The sequence below is a fragment of the Trichosurus vulpecula genome, chromosome 9, assembly GCF_011100635.1.
Source record: "Trichosurus vulpecula isolate mTriVul1 chromosome 9, mTriVul1.pri, whole genome shotgun sequence".
NCBI classification, from domain to species: domain Eukaryota; kingdom Metazoa; phylum Chordata; class Mammalia; order Diprotodontia; family Phalangeridae; genus Trichosurus; species Trichosurus vulpecula.
The window spans coordinates 131,074,562-131,094,950 of NC_050581.1; the positions used below are offsets into that span (position 1 = coordinate 131,074,562).

At 38.3% G+C, this 20,389-nt stretch overlaps 1 protein-coding gene and 1 pseudogene across 1 annotated transcript in view; one reads left to right on the forward strand and one right to left on the reverse strand.

The window, feature by feature from the left end:
- Positions 1-20,389, forward strand: part of VWC2 (von Willebrand factor C domain containing 2) — a 198,638-nt gene that overhangs the window by 99,370 nt on the left and 78,879 nt on the right. The window lies entirely within an intron of this gene.
- On the reverse strand, positions 5,717-6,609 carry LOC118831731 (annotated as a pseudogene).

Here is a 20,389-nt window from a genome sequence, read left to right on the forward strand (position 1 = left end):
CAGGAAAACATAATATTTGTGGAAGGTTGATTTTCTCCCCCTGCCACAGTATCTCTAATCACTGTCAATGGAGCTGGTTGATTGTCCTGGACACATAAAGCCATGAGGAGGCACCTATATATTTACTCCTTTGCATGATCACTCCTAGACCCTTCCTTCTACCCCACTGATAGCCAGGTAGTGCAGTACAGAGAGTACTAAACCTGGAGTGAGGAAGACCTGAGTTCAGATCCAACCTCGGATACTTATTAGCTGCATGACTCTTGGCAGGTCACTTAATCCCTCTGTCTGCCTTAGTTTCCTGAGCTGTAAAATGGGGACCATAATACTACCTACCTCCAAAGGTTGTTCTACCTTGAGGTTATTCTCCCTTCATTCTCAATGAGTTCTGTATGTGGTTTTTAGTTTTGCCCTCCACTCTAACTTCACCTTCATTATTCCTATTTTTAATAGTCACATTAATAATATTGACACATCGCTCTCTGAGGTATAGACAACACATTATATACATGATGGGAGGAAGCCTAGCACAGTGGGAGTTGAATACGGAGTCAGGGAACATGGCTTCCCATTCAGGCTCTGCCATTTTTAACATTTGTGTGGCCTTAGGCAAGTCACTAATCCTCTCCAGATCTCAGTTCCTTACCTGGAAAATAATGTAAAATAACTAGATGGCTTCTGAGATCCCTTGCAGCTCTCAGTCTATGATTTTATCATCTCATTTGAGTCTTACAATAGCCCAGTAAGGTAGAAACTTTATGCATTTTTTGCTCTATTTATAGGTGTGGAATCTTAGATTTTCAAAAAGTTGTGATTCACTCATAGTAACACAGCATCAAAGCTGAGGTTTGAATCAGGTTTTCCTTCCCCCAGATCCAGCCCTCTATCACATTGCCCCCGATCTTCCAGTTTACCAACTTTCTTGATGCCTGTGATCTCCGTAACTACTTACCTGAGCCACCCCAGTCACACTGTAGACCCCACCACCACCCAAAACTGTTCCAATTTCAAGATATTGAATTGTGAAATTCTCTTCTCCAATCACAATCTCCTGTCCTCCCACCTTTCCAGCTGTCTCACTCCTATATTAGTCTTTGTCCTCGCTTTAGACTCCATACCCTCAGTCCTTTTCTCAGTTCATCTTCTCAATTCTGGCCTTTACTCTCCTACTTTCATAGCATTGACCTAGTTGACCAGATTAAGATGGTGCTGACCTATATGTACCTTTGAATCCATTTCCTTTTATCTTACTGATATTTACCTTCTCCTGATATGTAACCCTGAGGCACCATCTGCCTTTTCTTCTACTCCCCAGCTGCTGAATACGTTAGAAGGAAGGAGGGGGGCCACCATATTTTTCCTTCTACAAATTCATATCCTCAAACCTCAACTTCTCTTCTCTCCTTAAGACCTAAGTATCCCCTGACTCTCCCTCTCTTAATAGATAATTGAATGATAGAGATAGATAGGCTAGACAGATAGGCCAGATAAATAGACTGAATGTAAAAAGATCAGACAGATAAACAGAAAGAAAGAAAGATAGACAGACAGACAGACAGATAGATAGATAGAGATAGGTGTAGATAGACAGTGAACATTTATTAAGTGCTTACTATGTATCAAAAACTTGCTAAATGCTGGGGATTAAATATAAGCAAGCAAATATAATGAGAGTCTGGTGCATGTGCAGACCACATCAGCTTCTTCAGATGATGCAACCTATTCTCATAGAGGACTCTAGGGAAATTGCTTCCAGGAAAATCATGAGACCATGTAATCAAAATACCTTGGAGAGGCTATGGAGCATGTTTAGACATTCTGTTACAGATTCTGGTTGACTAACCAAATGGTGGAAAGGAAGCTCTTTGATCTGTTTCAGAAAAGTCTGTCAGCATCAGCCCATAGCCTTTTGGCCTCTGCACTTTTGAAGGAGCTCAGAGACTCCTTCCCTCTGGGCAACCAATAAACAGAATGGAGTCAAAACCTTTTTGAATTTGAAAGGTCTGAAGGACACCTTAGCATTTTAGCATTCCAGAATTTGAGTTTGCAGTCAACATAGTATTAAAACACATAGGAACAAGGAATGACCTAGCCCTGTGGTAGCTGAGACAAGGATTCATCCAGTAGAAATGTCCCACATGGAAGTGAATTCGCTAAGACAAGTGCTATATGAACTGAGCTAAATTTTGAGTCTATTCTCCGTCTCCTTCCTCCCCACCAAGGTGATATAGAGGAGAGAATACCCCAGAAGTATTGGGGAAAATATTTGGACTTCAATCTTATTATATATTCTAAGTCAATAACCCTTTATAAAAGCTAATTGATGTTAAATGATTAAATGGAATTGGGTCCTGGTCACTGGTCCCTGACAATGAAAGGAACATGACCACTGGGGCATTGAGCTGATGCAAAATAAAGAAGAGATGCTTCAACCCCTCCCAGTTATTCCCTGGGACTCCGAGGGGCAGATGTAGCAGACACAGAAGTGGCTCTGGGAGTGTTGGGTCAGAGCCCCACACAACCATAGTCCCTGCCCTCAGGGAGCTTATATTATAATGGAGAAAGATAACACTGGAAAATGTAAGGAAGATTATGAATGATGGCTACAATGCAGGTAAGCATGGTGTTGTATTGGTAATTAAGGTGGGACTTTTTTACTGTTTTCTCTTTTAGAAATGCTAAATTAATCAAATGCCTTTGATTAAGCCTTACTAGTTGCAAAGCCCCAGGCCCACACCCTTTTGTTTATTAGGTGTGAATCCTTCTGGCCCTGACATGGGTATATAAGATCCAAGGTTGGCCTTTGACTTTTGGGGACTCTCAGTCACTAGAAGAGTGGCGTGGGACTCTGGGCAGCCATTTTAAGAGCCCCCGGCTTGTCAAGCCAGATGTTGATGCCTTCCTGGTAACTATGAATTGTGATTTAGTCTGTTTATATTGTGTATGTTTGTAATTTGTATTTGCTCTGAAGTTCAGGTTGCTAGCTTTTCCTCCTCAACTAAGTGAATGATATTTGTATGTTGGATTAAAGCAAGATTGTTAACCCTTTAACATTATTTTCATTGGTAAAGCAGATCAAAGAACCTGTGTTAGTGGCCTTCTGTGTGCTGGTTGTTGTTGGTTTTACACAGCCACAGTAGCTGCTAGCAGATCGTTGTTACAGGAGTGGAGTGATTTGGAGGCCAGGTTTGAGACAAGGTGAGGCAAAAGTTCATTCATCAGAGCCTTACTTCCCAGGAGCAGAAACTAAGGTTTCAACTAGATGAGCTCATAAGTCTTTTTCAATTCAAAGGATCTATGATTCTGTGAAATCTTATATAAAAACAATGAAGTGTAACTTCTATTATTCAAACATGAGAAGATCAAATTCAACCTCCCACACGATAAAATTTCATTTTATAATATATCTGATATGAAAATATCTAGACTGTTTCAATACTTCCAGTACGGAATTGTGTGGGTACCACCCAAGATTAGAAATTTTATTTTTAAATAACTGTTAAGAAGCTGAAACTTACATTGTAGACAATTAATAAAAGTTTGTTAACTTGACTGCCTTTAAGCACTGGGCCCAATTCTGCACTCCACAACTGGACAACATGAGTCTAACTCTGTTCTGTATTATAGCCTTCTAAATAAAATTGCTGTTATGTTTACACTGCCTCTGCTCCAGACTAAGTATCTCCAGTTTCTTCATGAGACATAGTTATTGACCCTTCATCATCCTGGCCACCCTCTTTTTGGGGTCATTAAGAGATGACTGCCTTAAAATGTGGTAGCCAGAAAGTAATTTAGAATTATGTGAATAGAGCCAAACCCCCATACCCATTGATCCAAAGACTGAACTGCTTGGAATATAGAGCACTGTGCCTGGAATCAAGAGGATATGAACTGAAATCTGGCCTCAAATACTTACTAGCTGTGTGACTCTGGGCAAGTCACTTAACTACTGTTTGCCTCAGTTTTCTCAACTATGAAATGACGATAATAATAACAGCTCCTGCCTCACAGGGTTGTTGTAAGGATTAAATGAGAAAATATTTGGTTGAGTTTTTTTTTTTTAAGTTTAGCACAGAGCCTGGCACATAGTAGATTCTACACAAAAACTTATTCCCTTTCACTTCCCTTTTCTGTATCCCATAGAGGTCAATACTAAGAAGGCCCTATATATACCAAAACATTTATAATTACACTTCTATTACACTTTTCATAGTAGCCAAGAATTATAAACAAAGTAGATGTCAATTAATTAAGGAAAGGCTAAGAAAAAGTTGATGTATATGACTGAAATGGGACACTACAGTACTACATGAAATAATACAGTGAATACAGAGAAGTGAGGGAAAACTTATGTGAATAGATGCAAGAAGTAAACAGAACATTAACACAATGATGATGACAGTGTAAATGGAAAGAACAGCCACCAAAAAACAAGTGAAATTGAATGCCGTGAAATTATTATGACCAACTCTGGCCCCAAAGAGAGAATATGAGGAGATATGAGAATCTCTCCTCCATCTATGTAGAGGTTGGGGGTCTGTGGGTGTTGGACACTACAGACATTATCAGACTTTTTTTTGATGCATTGGCTAGTTTTGCTGAACATTTTTTTAAGCTTTGTTATAAACATTGGCTCCCTACATTGGGAAACATAGGCACAAAAACCAAACACTGAAAAACATGCTTGTTAAAAGGAAAAAACAGAGTACCTCAAAAGAAAGATAATACTCTAAACATGGTCTGAATATTAATACTGTGAACATGATCTGAATATGTAGAGTATCATGGACCTGTTGCCTTCATCTAGGGACAAAGAAAACATACTTCTGTTTTTGGAGCCTAAGATTACATTCATTTACTGGCTTAATAGTGACTTTGTACATATCTAAAGCCCTTAGATGTTATTCATACAAACTCCTGTTAATATAGATCTTCCATATCCTGCAACTGTGCAACTGATTTTTTAAAAACTCTATGAAGGTTGATTCCTCTTAATTTTCATCTTGTTTGTATCTATTTATCATTCTTATGTGCCAATACCTTTTTGAATATGGATTATATTCCAATACTGACTCTTTTTTATCAGTTATTTGTTGTTTATTCAGTATTTAGGGTTAGTGTAACACTTGAGGAATTGGTTGCATCATTGTACATATACAGATCTTTTTATATAATATGGAAATTTACAACTATTGATTTATGTATGTATGTATACATACATATATATATATATATACATATATACATATATATATACATATATGTATGTATAGTCTCTCTGGAAAGGTGATACATGGTGCCATGCTGTAGAGCCCTAATGAAGGGGAGCACAAAAGTAATTAATGCATCAATAAAGAATTACTACTGTGTGGTAATTTGTATCCAGGAGTGTTATCTTCTGGACCTATGAGAACCTCTAGCACCTACATACAAGGCAGGTAGTTTATATACCTGTCGGGTATATAAACCTGCTTGACACCAACTACTGAGACTATACAAGTCATATCCAGCATCATATGCAAACAACAGGATTTAACAAATAGTAGTCACACTGTACTATCCCCCATTTCTAACTTTAGGAAGAGACTAGAGTGTGTTCATGGGTTTTACATTTTTGGTGTTCAATCAGTCACTAATCAGAGGAAAGATCTGACCTGTTTGAAAAGCACGTCATACAGAGCCCCTTAACCACCGTCATGTTCTCTCTTGATGGCAGCTACTTCTGGATTCCCCAAAGAGTATCTGTGCCCTTCTTTAAACGGCTCTCCTCCTCCAGATTCAGGTTTACCTTCACCACATCTGAAATGCCATTCTGCCCCGAGACACATGGGACACTAAGGAAGATATCCTCCTTAATGCCATACACGGTGGAAATTGGACGCACTCTCCTAAGATTCTTCATAATGCTTTCTGCCAGATCTGACACAGACAAGCCAATGGCCCAGGAAGTGTAGCCCTTCAGCTTGATCACTTCATAAACACTTTCAACCAACTGTTTATGAACATCTTTCCAATTCTCTGAATCAGCATGAGTTCCCAAAGAAGGATGAAGATTCTTCAGAGACACACCAGCAACATTCACACCATTCCACACAGGAACACTGGAGTCTCCATGTTCCCCAAGGACCCATCCATGACAACCTGAAGAATGGACACCAAGTCTCTCCCCCATTAGGTAATGGAAACGGGCAGAATCCAGATTGCAACCGCTTCCAATAACACAATTTTTAGGAAAGCCACTTAGCTTCCAGGCCACATATGTCAAAATATCCACTAGATTGGAAACAATAAGCAGCTTGCAATTAGGGCTGTATTTAACAATATTGGGAATGATGAATTTAAAGATATTCACATTATCCTGGACCAAATTAAAATGACTTTCTCTTTCCTGTTGATGTGCCCCAGCCGTAACAATGACCAGTTTTGAGTTTGCAGTCACACTGTAATCTTTGCCAGAAACAATCTTTGGCGTTTTGAGGAAAAGGCTGCCATGTTGGAGATCCATCATCTCTCGCTCTAGTTTGTCTTCTATTACATAAACTACGGCAAGTTCATCAGCAAATCCTTTGTTAAGATACTGATAGCACATGCCATGCCAACTGCACCACCTGCACCAACCCCAACAACAGTGATCTTGTTCTAGGGAACCTGTTCTTTCCTTTAGGACATTCAAAATCAGCTGATCCTTGACAGTAGTTGCTATTTTGGGGGACAGCTGTGGAGTTTGCTGGTCAGGCTGCAAAAGTTCTGAGTTAGATGTGAGACTGCTGTTCCCAGACTCATGCCTCCAATACTGATTCTTGCTCACTTCCATTAGATGTACATCTGATAAGCGTATCTTCTATGTCATTTTCCAGATCACTACCAAAAATGCTGAACCAAGGCTAAGAATTACCATTTTTTTTTGGATAGAGTTAGTAAACTGGAGATGAAATCGGCTTAATTACTGTAATTTGTTATGCAATCCTCCATTCACTCCATGAGATAGTCATGAGAAACTCTGTCAAAGCTTTGCTGAGAATAAGGTTTACTATCTTCCTATCATTCCCCTAATCAACTAGGTTGGTCATTCTGCTTAAAAAGGAAATTACCCAACAGTTATTCTTCACTTTTTTATATGACTATCCCACCTTCTCTTGTCATCATTCATTTCCCCAGTAATGAATTTTGTGCTACTTGTTGCAGGCATTCATCATTGTCAGTTTGCTGCAACCTACTTGCATCCACTATACATTTTTTCCACTGCTTTTTAGGTCACCTATAATTTTATTTCTTCAATGAAAGAAATAAATCCATCAACAAGCATTCATTAAGTACTTACTATGAGTCAAAAACTGGTACTAAGCATTTGGGATGCAAAGAAAAAAGCAAAACTAGTCTTTAGGGTCAAGGATCTTATTTTCTGTTGAAGGAAACAATGTATGCATAAATCACCACATACCAGAGAAATAGGGAGTCTATAGAAACAGAAGCCACTAGCATCTGGGGGATAGTTATGTGTTGTTCTAAGACCAATAGCTACTTAGCCTTACCTGAAAAACACTGGCATCACCCCCCAAAACAAGAATGGCTTGGATTATTGAAATTCTCTCAAATTTTCTGATGCAATATAGCAGATATCTTCCTCCTATTTGATTCTAGAATTTTGCTGGGATTAGTCTCAATCCTACATGCTGAGATTTCCTGCATGCATCTTTTTCTGAGCTATAAAAAGGTACAATTTTTTTTAAGACTCATGAAAAACAAAGTACATCAATAAAACATTAAAATTTGAAAAAAAAACTTTTAAAAATTTAATTAGGCATCATGTTTGTCCATTTGCAGCCATCTGACACCTCTCCTCTTCTCCATGATGCTCTAATGCCAATTGACAGTGTTTCAAAGATCTCATCTTCATATTTTTTCATTACCTTGGGATGTCATTAAAATGAGACAATTATAACACCTGCACCTCTCCCTCTTCCCCCCCCCCTCTCTCTCTCTCTTTCTCTCTCTCTCTCTCTCTCTCTCTCTCCACATATATATACACATGCATATACATATATACCTAGATAGATGCATATATCTCTCTATATATGTACATATATGCAACAAATTTTGTGTATATATAATTACATACATGCATATATACACTTACACACGTGTGTGTGTGTGTGTACATAATTTTAAGGTTCAAAAAGTGCTTTATATGCATTATCTCATTAAATTTCCACAATAGCCCTATAAGTTTCAGGGGTGAGGAACCTGCAGCCTAGAAAGCCACATGCGATCTCGAGGCTGCAGGTTCCCCAATCCTGAAGTTAGCACAAGTATTATTCCCATTTTACAGATGAAGAAATTAGGGCTAAGAGATTGTGACTTGCAAATGATCAAAAGGCTGGTAAGTTTTGAAAGAGGGATTTGGACCCATCTTTCTGACTCCCAAGTCCAACATTCTTTCTCGTATCCTCTACTTCTCTAATGTATCTGAACCACATAGATGAAAGCACGTGGTGTGTTGTGAAGTCCTACAAAATGCAGTATAATATTATTATTAATTTTTGTTTAAACCAGACCTGTAATTTCATTAACATAGGACATTAATGGTGAAGAAAAGTCTTCCATGAATGCAGATCAGTACCTGGTCTGGAATTTATAGTCTCAGAAAGTTGACTAGGGAATTATAGTCTTAGAGAGTCAGCAGAAAGATTGCTAGTTTAAGTTGCCCAGAGTCACATAGCCAGTGGGACTTAAATCTCTATCTTTTCAGACTCAAGGCCAGTTCTCTGTGCATATGCCACAATGTCTTTGCCATTAATGACTCATTAGTATAAATAAGAATTTGCCGGGACCCAGTGTAACTTACAGTAACAACAATACTAATATTTGTATAGTTCTTTAAGGATCACAAAGCACTTTCCTTTTATTGTCTTATTTGATCTTCAGAACTACGCAAGTTAGGTGCTATTACTTCTTTATTTAACCTATGAGTACATAGAGGTGAAGCTACACCATTACCAAGTGCTTGATGCAGGAATCAAACTCAAGTCTTGTTGATGCCAGGCCCAGCACTCTATCTACTATGCCATCAAGCCACCTCTATAGCATCTAGTTACACTAATATCTTCTCACCTAAGTCAGATTCTATTTCCCTTTCAAATATCTTAGTCATATCATTTCCAATTTGAAAATCATTGTCTTACCCAGAATTCAGCAGTAGCAAAATGATAGCTGTTAACTTCTGCTTACATATCTTTGGGATAAGTTTGGTTTTGCAACTTCAGGCCCTTTCAGAAAGCATTGTTCCATCTGAACATTGTTGGTGTCTAATCCCCTGCTTAATGGCTAACAAAGGGCCATTCGATGAGGATAAAGAATAATACAGTTCTGGCTTCAATGGGTAAAGTGTAAAGACCAACCAAGAGAAGAAAAACAATTTTTCCCATGTATTATTTGGGTATATTTTCCCTTTCTCTTTTGAGTTCTGCCACAGCAGGGGAAGCAAGCATTGTGCTAATTTTGAATGATAGTATGGCAACTCAACCTGTCCTTTTAGTCTAAAAACAGTGCAAGCACTTAGAAGGCTTAAGAGACCTTTTCAATGATGAAGGTAGGGGGCCAGTTGTACTTCTACTAGCATATATACCTGACCAGACTTCTTTTACTTTGATGACCTTGAATATTTTATCTTATAAATCATAATTATAAGAAAATATTCATCTGATATTCAGTTTGGCTCTGGAAAAGAGCCTTGTTATATCTATGTGACCAAGTCATTTAACCTCTTTTGGTTCTAGGAACTCAATTAATCAATTAACAAGTATTTGCTAAGGACCTACTATATACCATGTTCTATGCTAGGTCCTAGAGATATAAATACCAAAAAAAAAAAAATGAAACCATCCCTGTTTGCTGGGAACTAATATTCTAATGGAATAGATACTGGGGCACAGGGGACCAGGCATACACTTTGTCCTCTTTTCAAAAATATATTATTTAATTTAAACATTTTTTATTTTGATTTTCAAATTTCTATCTTTCTCCCCTAGTCCACTGCACCCACTGAGAAGGCAAGCAACATGATATCAAAAATACATGTGAAATCATATAAACATATTTCCATATCAGCCCATGTTGAAGGAAGGAAGGAAGGAAGGAAGGAAAGAAAGAAAAAGAAAGAAAGAAAGAGAAAAAAAAGAAGAAAGAAAGAAAGACAGCAAGGAAGTGTAAAAAAAATTATACTTCAATTTGCATACAGAGTCCATCAGTTTTCTCTCTAAAGGTGAATAGCATTTTTTTCATCATGAGTCCTTTGGAATTGTCTTGGATCATGGTCTTGATCAGAGTAGCTAAGTCTTTCACAGTTGATCATCCTTACAATATTGCAGTTACTGTGTGTAATGATCTCCTGGTTCTGCTCTCTTCATTCTCTATCAGTTTATAAAGGTCATCCCAGATTTTTCTGAAACCCTCCAGCTCATCATTTCTTATAGCACAATAGTATTCCATTAGGATCACATGCCACAATGTGTTCAGCTATTCCCCAACTGATGAGCGTCCCCTATATTTCCAGTTTTGTTGTTGTCGTTGTTAAATCGTTTCAGTTGTGTCCTACTCTTTGTGACCCCATTTGGGGTTTTCTTGGCAAAGACACTGGAGTGACTTGCCATATCCTTCTCCAGCTTGTCTTACAGGTGAGGAAATTGAGGTAAACAGGGTTAAGTGACTTGCCAGGGTTTGCACAGCTAGGAATTATCTGAGGCTGAATTTGAATTCAGGTATTCCTGACTCCAGTCACCTAACTGCCCTGTTCTTTGCCACTTCAGCAAGAGCTGCTATAAATATTTTTGGGCCCTTTTCCTTTTTCTTGAGCCTCTTTGGGATACAGACCTGATAGTGGTATTGCTGGGTCAAGGGGTATGCACGGTTTTACGGCCCTTTGGGCATAGTTCCAAATTGTTCTCTAGAATGCTTGGACCAATGCACAATTCCACAGTGTCCCTGTTTAGTGTCCCTGTTTTTCCATATCCCCTCCAGCACTTGTCATTTTCCTTTTCTGTCGTATTACCCAGTCTACCCATACTACCTCAGGAATGTTTTAATTTGTATTTCTTTAATCAATAGTGATTTAGAGCATTTTTCATATGAATATAGATAGCTTTGATTTCTTCTTCTGAAAACTGCCTATTTATATCCTTTGACCATTTATCAATTAGGAATTAGCTCTTTTTTTTATAAATTTGATTCAGTTCCATATATATTTGAAAAATGAGGCCTTTATCAGTGAAACAAGCTGTAAAAATTCTTTTCCTGTTTTCTGCTTTCCTTCTAATTTTAGCTGCATTGGTTTTGTTTGTGCAAAACCATTTTTAATTTCATGTAATCAAAATTATCCATGATACTTTCCACAGTCATCTCTATTTCTTGTTTGGTCATAAACTCTTCCCTTATCCATAGATCTAGTAGGTGATATTTTCCATGCTCCCCTAATTTGCTTGTGAAAACATCCTTTATGTCAAAATCATGTACCTCATCTTGACCTTATCTTGGCATATAGTGTGAGACATTGATCTGTGTCAAGTTTCTGCCAAACTGCTTTCTAGTTTTCCTAGCAATTTTTGTCAAGTAGTGAGTTATTTTGCTAAAAGTTTGGAGCTTTGGGTTTACCAAACAATAGATTACATAGTCATTTACAACTATGTATTATATACTTAATCTATCCTCTCTAGATTCTTCTGGTGGGCATAGGTTCTGGCCCCTTCACTCTTGTTATAATAGTGCTGGATTTTCTCATGATAAGAGTTGTTGCTTTAGAAGTTTAGATAGGAGCAAAGGGACAGATGAAACAACATAGGTGCCTAAGTGAGGTGTTCCATGTAAATCTCTCTTAGATGTGTAGATTTTAGCATTTTTTAATGGTGGGGATATGAATTTAAATGAAAGATTTTCTTTTATCTAGACCACCAAGGGAATAATCTCTGGCTTTAAGAGTATTACTGACATCTTTTTTAAAAATCTAAAGGGCTAAGCCAGCCTTTGAAATTTTTGGTAACTTTGTGATCTTACTGATAAAATAGTGTGAGAAAAACCTGAATGAATTATTCATGTGTCCTTTCAGCAGACTTTCTCACCTCCAACAAGCATTCCATACTGCCCCCTTTATATTAGAAACATGAAAGACTCTGTAATACAAGAATGAAGGCATTTTAGAGCTAGAAAGGCCTGTGGAGGGCATGTGATCTAACAGACTTGCTTTACAAATAAGGGAACTAAGGCCTAGAGAGATGCAAAGATGCCCACGCATGCTCCTTCCTCGCCTCCTCTTGGGTTCTGTGATTCTAATTAAATTTCAATTTAAATATTGTGGCCTATGGGAGACTTTTTCTGGTCCCCCAGTTGTTGATTATTCTTCCCCCCAACCAATTTTTTTTAAAATTGCTTTGTATGTATTTGATATTTATTTAACTGTGTAAGTGTTGATTCCCCCACCCACCACCCCCACGCATGTACATACACATACCCAACAATAGAATATAAGCTCATTGAGGGCAGGCACTATGTTCATGTCATTTTTGCATCCCCAACAATTAGAATATAGCTTGTGCTTAATAAATGCTTATTTAAGTTTTGAATTCATTCAAGTGACTGTTAGAGTACCAAGCCAGTCAGTATTAGAGCAAGGTCTCCTGGCTGCTAATCCCATGACATTTACCCATGTCTTACAAAAGAACATTAAACATGGAAAGAAAAGTACAAGTCAGAAGAGAAAAATCCACTGTTTTAGGTAAACCCTAAAAGGGATCCCAAATACATTCTCGAACATAATTAAGTGTTCTATGTTGTGTTCATGCCATATATTCAACTATGAGATATATTTATCATTGAGTTTCATTTCCTACTAAGATGACCTGAAAAGGCCTGGATCCATGGAAGGACAATATCCTAGAGCTGAAAGGAATCAAGAGATTGAAAAACTGAGAGGCTGAGAGGTAGGAAGTGAGTAATATGTGTTGAGTAACTGGGGTGGAGGGCCCCAAAGGGAGGAGTACCTACCACTACTCTTTCTGCTGTCAGATCTACTGGCGAGGGAATGAAAGAGGGAAACAAGCATCTATTGAGTGCTTACGTGCTAAATACTAAAGATATGGAAACATCCAAAAAAGAAAAACTACCCTCAAGGAGCTTATATTCTAATGGGGGAAGACAACACACAAAAAGGAGCTGAAATAGGAGATGAGAGTGAAAGTACCCAACATGGGGGCATGATTTTGAAGTTCAGAAAGTCAAGAATGGGGACCAGAGGAAAATGAAGACAGGCCACCCTGAACCCTTCCACAAAATGGAGGATCCAGGAAGAACTCACCAATGGGACAGGGTTGGGTAGGGGTGGGGATGGGCTCTGCAGAGGGATATTAGGGATATTCCAGGGTTAGCAGGCCACAGAGGTTGTAGGCTGTTTTTTAGCAAGGAGGTCCCAAGCACTAAAAGAAAGTCTAGAATGAGCCAGTAGTAGAGGGGATATGGTTTTGTAGTCCAGAAAGTCGAGAACAGGGATGGGAGAAGAATGTGAAGGGAGTTGAAGATTGTGTTGCCATTTCTGCCATGGTATTCACAGATGCCAGATAATGGAAAATGAAGTGGTATAAGAGTGGTTTGGTGAATTCAAAGAGAAACCATCATTCAGTGGTATACTTCATAGAATGCATTATTTTGCATCCAGAGAGTTAGGAGAAGATGCACGTTGCGTGAGTGACCCAGGAGGTTGGGAGGCACAGGTAGGTGGCACAGTATTTGGACTTATTCTAATCAGTATATTTGGGTTCCGATATCTATTATGACTATTATAGGCTGTGAAATGGCAAATCACTTACCCTCTGTTGGCTTCAATTTCCTCATATGTAAAATGAGAAGAATAATATCTATAGGATTCACTTCACTGAGTTGTAAGAAAAGTTCTCAATAATTCTTAAAATCCTTCATCAAAGTGCCACCCAGTGGAGGGCAACCAGGATGAAGAAGGACCTCAAAATACTCTCTAAGAGAATGAGTTAAAGGAATTGATGATGTTTAGCCTGAAGAAGGAAAGACTAGAGTCAAGGGGAGGGGCAAGATAATGGCTCTCTTAAGGGACTGCAATGAAGAGCTAACATGTGACAGAGATTGGATTTTTTCTTACTGGCTCCAGAGAGTAGAACTAGAAACAATGGGTAGAAGTTACAAATGGGCAGATTTAATTTTGATGTAAGGTCAAACTAGCTGTCCCAAAGTGAACTGAAATGTTTTGGGAGGAAACAGTTCCCCTTAAAGTGACCCTCAAGCAAAGACTGGAGGACTCAATAATATGTGGTAGAATGGATTCTTGTAGGGTACAAATTAAACTCGATGGGCTCTGAGGTCCTGGGGTAGTTACTTTTGCTGCTCTGGTATCCTAAGGTAGCTGATGTAAGAACTAAGGCGGCCAGGAGGAATGAGAGCTGTGGTCAGATCCAGTCCAGTACTACCTGTCTGAATTGAACTGGATGAGCTTACGTTCAGTTTCCTGTCCCAAGAGAAGGGGAATTGGCAATTCAGGCAATCTAACAGGAGGAATCTTAGAAGTCATACAGTTTAGGCCTTAATTGAAACATAAAATTTTAGTAATTCTCGAACCATTTTCTTGAAGGTAACTTCTCTCTTAGTGATATATAAATAGCAGAATATCCATGTCAGAAAGTGGGAAGTGATGGTTACTTTGCCTTTTTTCAAAAATGAGAATGACACAAGAGACTATTGCATTGGGAGACGCATTCATCCCACAAATGGTTGTTTGAAAACCAACTATGTCATAGGCATTGATTGCATTTGGAATTGGCCACTGCAGCAGATGAATACGTCTACTCCTTGATAACAAAAGAAAGGATCATTCCTTAGCCTCGCCCTTGATCCCTTCCAGGGGATAACAACTCTCATTTGAGAATCAAATGACTTACAGAAAGATTTAGCAAAATGCTTTTATTTGTCCTTCCTATACTCCTGCCCAGTTAAGTCAGTATTCTTCCTCTGAAACAGTATCAGTATGGTTATTATTAAATTAGCACATGTTACCCAAATATAGAGATTAGTAATTTCAGCATAGAATACGCCTTCTTAGTGAGAGCATAGCGGTATGATGCTATGAAAACACCTGGCTGGCCTCTTAAGACCTTATTTATAGCTGGGTTTCTTTCCCTGGGGCCCACGGATCCGCAAGTGGTTCTGTGAAGAGTTTTCAGGGGACAGTGAAGTTGTATAAGTGAAAACTATGTTTTTATTTCAATGTAATTGTTTTCCTTCATAATCCTGTGTATTTTCTTTTGTGTATTTAGAAATATTATTCAGAGAGGTGGTCCACGTTTCACCAGACTGCCAGACCTCTCAATACCTGACATTGGATTTGTAACCTATTAGAAGCCTTTTAGCTCTAAATCTATGTTGCTATGACTAGGTGCCCTCTAATAGCCTTCCCAGTTCTACATTTATGTTAATATTAAGTTTATTGCACCAGTAGATGTTGACTTACTTTAAATAATGTTAGTAGGACCCTTAACCTCACTGATTTCATTTCCTCATATTGTAAAATAAGAGAGTTGGAGTACATGGCCTCTAAGATCTGTTCCTATGCAAAAATCTAGGATCCTCTGATCCTCAGTTTCCCTATATGTAAATGAGGAATTTCATTAATTCAACAACTATTTATAAGGTGTCTGGTAAGTGTTAAACAATGTGCCATTGATAGGGAAAATGGAAAGGTGAAAGCCATTCTTAGATCTCTAAGGTCCTTTCCAGTGCTATGAATTGTGCATTGTGAGTATTTATTGAATGCCTCCATTCAGATGAGCACAGTGCTATGCACCGCAGCTCTAATGTGGAGAGAAAAGAGAAATACAGGTAATATAGTTAAACAATGGTATAAGACAGCTGATAATTAAGAATTAAAATGTAAACAATTTTAGGAAAGGGAGAAATAAATGTGTTTTGCTGTAGTTGTAGAAGACATTGTAAAGGCAGTAGGCCTTGCTGGGCCTTGAAGGAGGGATGATGGACGTAGGTGGGATGGTAGGTCTCCTAGTCACAAATAATCAAATTTAAGCTGCTCTATAATCGGGGAGGATCTACATGCAGTATGCCATGCAAGGTCGAATGAGTTATCAAGGCCGTGGAAGCAGGTTCAAGGTCGGTATGATACAGATCATTGTACATGAGCACTCTGAGCATGCCTGAAGCCTAATTCAATCCCTAGGGAGCTCTGTGGGAAACCCTTCATCAAACTGTTCAATTACATGGGGAGTGAATCTGGGAAATAGGTAGTTTTGCTATACTAAAAATGCAGTGCTAGTTTACATAATCTCAGAATAAAATGAAATAAAATTAAACTGCAATAGATAAACAATCCACATAGCACAGGGAGAAGGATTTGGGTTCAAATCTCAGTTCTGTTGAACTCAAATTATATAGGCCTTAATTTCCTCATAAGTAAAATAGGAAGGTTATCCTAGATGGCCTTTATAGGTTCCTTCTAAACTGAAAATCTATGAGCCTATGCTTTGGTTGCCATTTCTGAATGTGTATTGATACCCACTGAGTCACGGTGGAAGAATGACAGTCTAGAAGTTGTAAAAGAGTAAATTGTCTAGTTTAAATAAAGGTCTTTTCAAATTGACTTAATCTAGATGTTGTCACATTTCTCTAGTAATCTTGAAGTGGAATGGCTTGACCCACTTCACTTTCTAGCTTAAAGTAATCAAGTCAAACTAAGATAGAGTTACCCCTACAGACTCACTGATGGTATTTGCTTCTCTAAAGACAGTCTGGTAAAATGTTCCTTATAAATAGTTAATTCAACACAATTCAAAGGTCCACAAACTTCACTAAGATTACTTATATCTGGTCTCAAAGATACTAATGTTAAATCTCAGGGACTTTTGTTAAACCAATTTTACAATTGAATTAGCTGTTCAAAAGTGAAGAAACAAAAACTCTCTCTTTGAGTGCTTTGATCGATTCCTTAGCTTTTTGTATGGCAGGAATCTGGCCGAGGTGATAATTCATTGTTTTGACTTTTGCCAATAAAACCTAAGTAATTGTCCCCCAAAGTATTTGGCTAAACATACCATTCAACTCTCCTTTCTCCTTAAATACCTTTCCCCCTAACCCCCCCTCCAAAATCAATGGATCTACTGAGTATCACATCCCCTACCATCCTTCTGCCTTCAATAATTTTAGGAAAGTTCCTTTACCACTAGGGTCACTAAAATACTGGAATAAGATCATAGGATTTTAGGTCTGGAAGGCCAATTGGAGGTAATATAAAAAGTTCACGCTTCTCCACCTGATAATGCAGAAATGAAGCCCAGAGAAAAGAAGTGACCTACCCAAGGCCACACAGCTGGTGAATTGGCCAGGGAAGTCAGGACTCAAACTCACATCTTCTGACTCCAGAGCATTATTGGTGACAATATGCTACACTAATTGGTGGCAATTATATCCTTAGAGGGCTTGAAAAAGAAAGCAACCAGAGTGGTGTAGCAATTCCCACCTATAAAGAAAGGCAAGGGATTCAGGGGTAGAGAACCTATGGCCTTGAGGCCACATGTTACCCTCCAGGTCCTCGAGTGTGGCCCTTTGATTGAATCCAAACTTCACAGAACACATCTCCATAAAAGGAGACCACAGGTTTCCCACCCCTGGTAGACTTCAGATCTTTGGATCTTTGGAAAGCCCTTATTGCTTTAGGATTCTCCCATTAATGAAGGAATTCATGAAGGTCTGAGCATTTCAGTTTTTCAGTTGTTTTTCAGTCATGCTCGACTCTTCTAGAGCATAGGAATGGATAACTATGTAGTTCTAATTTAAGTAATCCAAGTATATCTCCTTTCTCAGTTTATCATTTCCTAAGTAAAAGACTGGTAGGCATGTGGTGACTTGATAAGGCATTTTGATGAAGTATATTGTAAAAATTGTTCAGTTGAAACTTAAATACATACATTCATATATATGTATATATACACACATACACATGCATACATACATGTATATTTATATTAAATTATTTATCAAATATATATTGTGTATATATTTAAGGAAATAAGGTAGACACACAAATCTTAGATTAAATTGTGATCTCCTTGAGAGTAGGAACTGTCTTTTGCCTCTTTATTTATCCCTCATGCTTAATTAGCACAGTGTACATAGTAGATACTTGATAAATGTTTATTGACTGACTGATAAAGTGACATGCCCATTTCCACAGTCCATTTCCAGTGGACAAATGATCTGCCAACTCTGTTTTTGTTTAGGACATTACTGATGATAGCAACCAAAAGCCTTTTTGTTGTGTTTCTGTGATGTGTTCATTAACAACCACAAAAAGTTGAAAGTGACATTAGAGGTCATCTAGTCCTTAACCAAAATTTCAAAATCAATCATTTGTTCAACTCTTAGCTTATTTAATATTTTATTGAGTGCCTAACAAAACATTGGGTTGAACCCAATAGAAGATACCAAAAAGAATGAAGAATGGTTTCTATCCCCAAGCAATTTAGAGTTTCCTTGAGGAGATTAAGTAGATAGAGTTTACCTTTGGCTTTCTCTAACCCGTCTCCTGTGCTAGGTCTTTCTATTGTCTTGTGCTCCAAATTTGTCTTTTCCTTCCTCCCTGAAAATTCCTATTCCTCTAGGTGTAATTCCTCTTGCCTAGGCTCTTTATCTCTGGAATTAGAAATGATTTTTCTTTCCTTGGACCTTGTATAGCTCCTTGTAGCTCTTGTAAGTTAATGAATGAAAGAGCATTTATTAAGCACTTACTGGGCAAAGCACTGTGCTAATTCCCTGTGTACAGGGAATTTGTTGTTCAGTCATTTCAGTCATGTATGACTCTTTATTACACCATTTGGGGTTTTCTTAGCAAAGATACTGGAGTGGTTTGCCATTTCCTTCTCTAGCTCATTTTACAGATGAGGAAACTGAGGCAAACAGGGTTAAGTCTCACTTGCCCAGTGTCACACAGCTAGTGTTTGAGGCTGGATTTGAACTCAGGAAAATGATTCTTCCTGACTCCAGGACAACAAATGGTGTTGTTGTTCTTTGTTCTCAAGAGGACCAAAATGACATCATTGTGCTAGAGTCAAGCGACAGTGTGTCTGACTGGCTGATCAGACAAATAAGAGTTCAGAATGCTCTACCACAAGACAGGCACAAATAGTCCATGTGAACATTTGGGGTGGATTCTCTAAATTTGCACATCTCCTGTTTCTTTCGAGCTACTTCAATTCTACTTTGCTCATAGAGCACAGCACCTTCTCTGATGAGGGCATGCAATCCTAGGTGGTCCTATACCAGTGTCTCCCATGTCACACAATCAGTTCCAAAGTTCTTAAGAGAGACTTTGATTCTTCTGACTGCCATGTGAACTCTTGCCCTGTGTGAGTTCTCCATAAAAGTCTTTTTGGCAAGTATACATTTGGCATTAGAACAACTACCCAGCCCATCCAGAGTTCCCTCTCAAAGCACTGTTCTAAGTACAGGGAATACAAACAGAAAAGCAAGACAATCTCAGTTCTTAAGGAACTTGCATACTAATAGGAGAGATAACATATCTAGGAAGTTTCAACTGCAAATCAGATGGAAAGGCCTAATGGTCCTTAGGGTCCAGCAACAAAGCAGATGGTAATTAATCTTCTTTAGTGTCATTTCCAATGACAAAAACATAGCTATTTTTGGTGTCAAATCATTTGACACATAGTCAAGGATCTGGGTGCTTTTACAGTCTGTTTTTCATTATAACTGTTGCTCAGTTCTAGTAAAGTCAATGCATATTTGTGTGTGTGTGTCATAAGCCTCTTGATTGTAAGCCTGCTTAAGAAATGTACTTTATCTCATGTTTTTTTGTGGCTCCTCCAAAATCAAGCATGAAGCTTTACAAATAGTAATTACTTAAATGGTTGTTTAATTAATGAAGCAATGAATGTTGTTGGGTGTCACACCTCTCTTCAATGCTAACTTTTACATTGCTTTTTGTGTGCAATCTGTCATAGGTAATTGTTGTAAATTATCACATCCACCAGGTATCCGCTATCCTTTAGGTGTCTGACTCCTGAGAATATGGTGATCTGTGACTCACAGTCAAATAGCATCACTGGAAGACTACTGATTTTAAATTTTGGTGTTTTTTTTTGGGGGGGGGGTTAGGTTTTTTTTTTTGTTTTTTGCTTTTGTTTTTGTTTTTGTCTCAAGACAGAGCTTTGGGTCACTAAAAGCCCTGCACAATTTCCCAAATGTAGACAGCCTCCTATCTACTAACTTATGCAGTTCCAGGCCCCATTCATTACCCATTTGCATATCCACCTCAGGTATACGGAAATATAAATGAACTCTTTGGACATTTATCCAACTG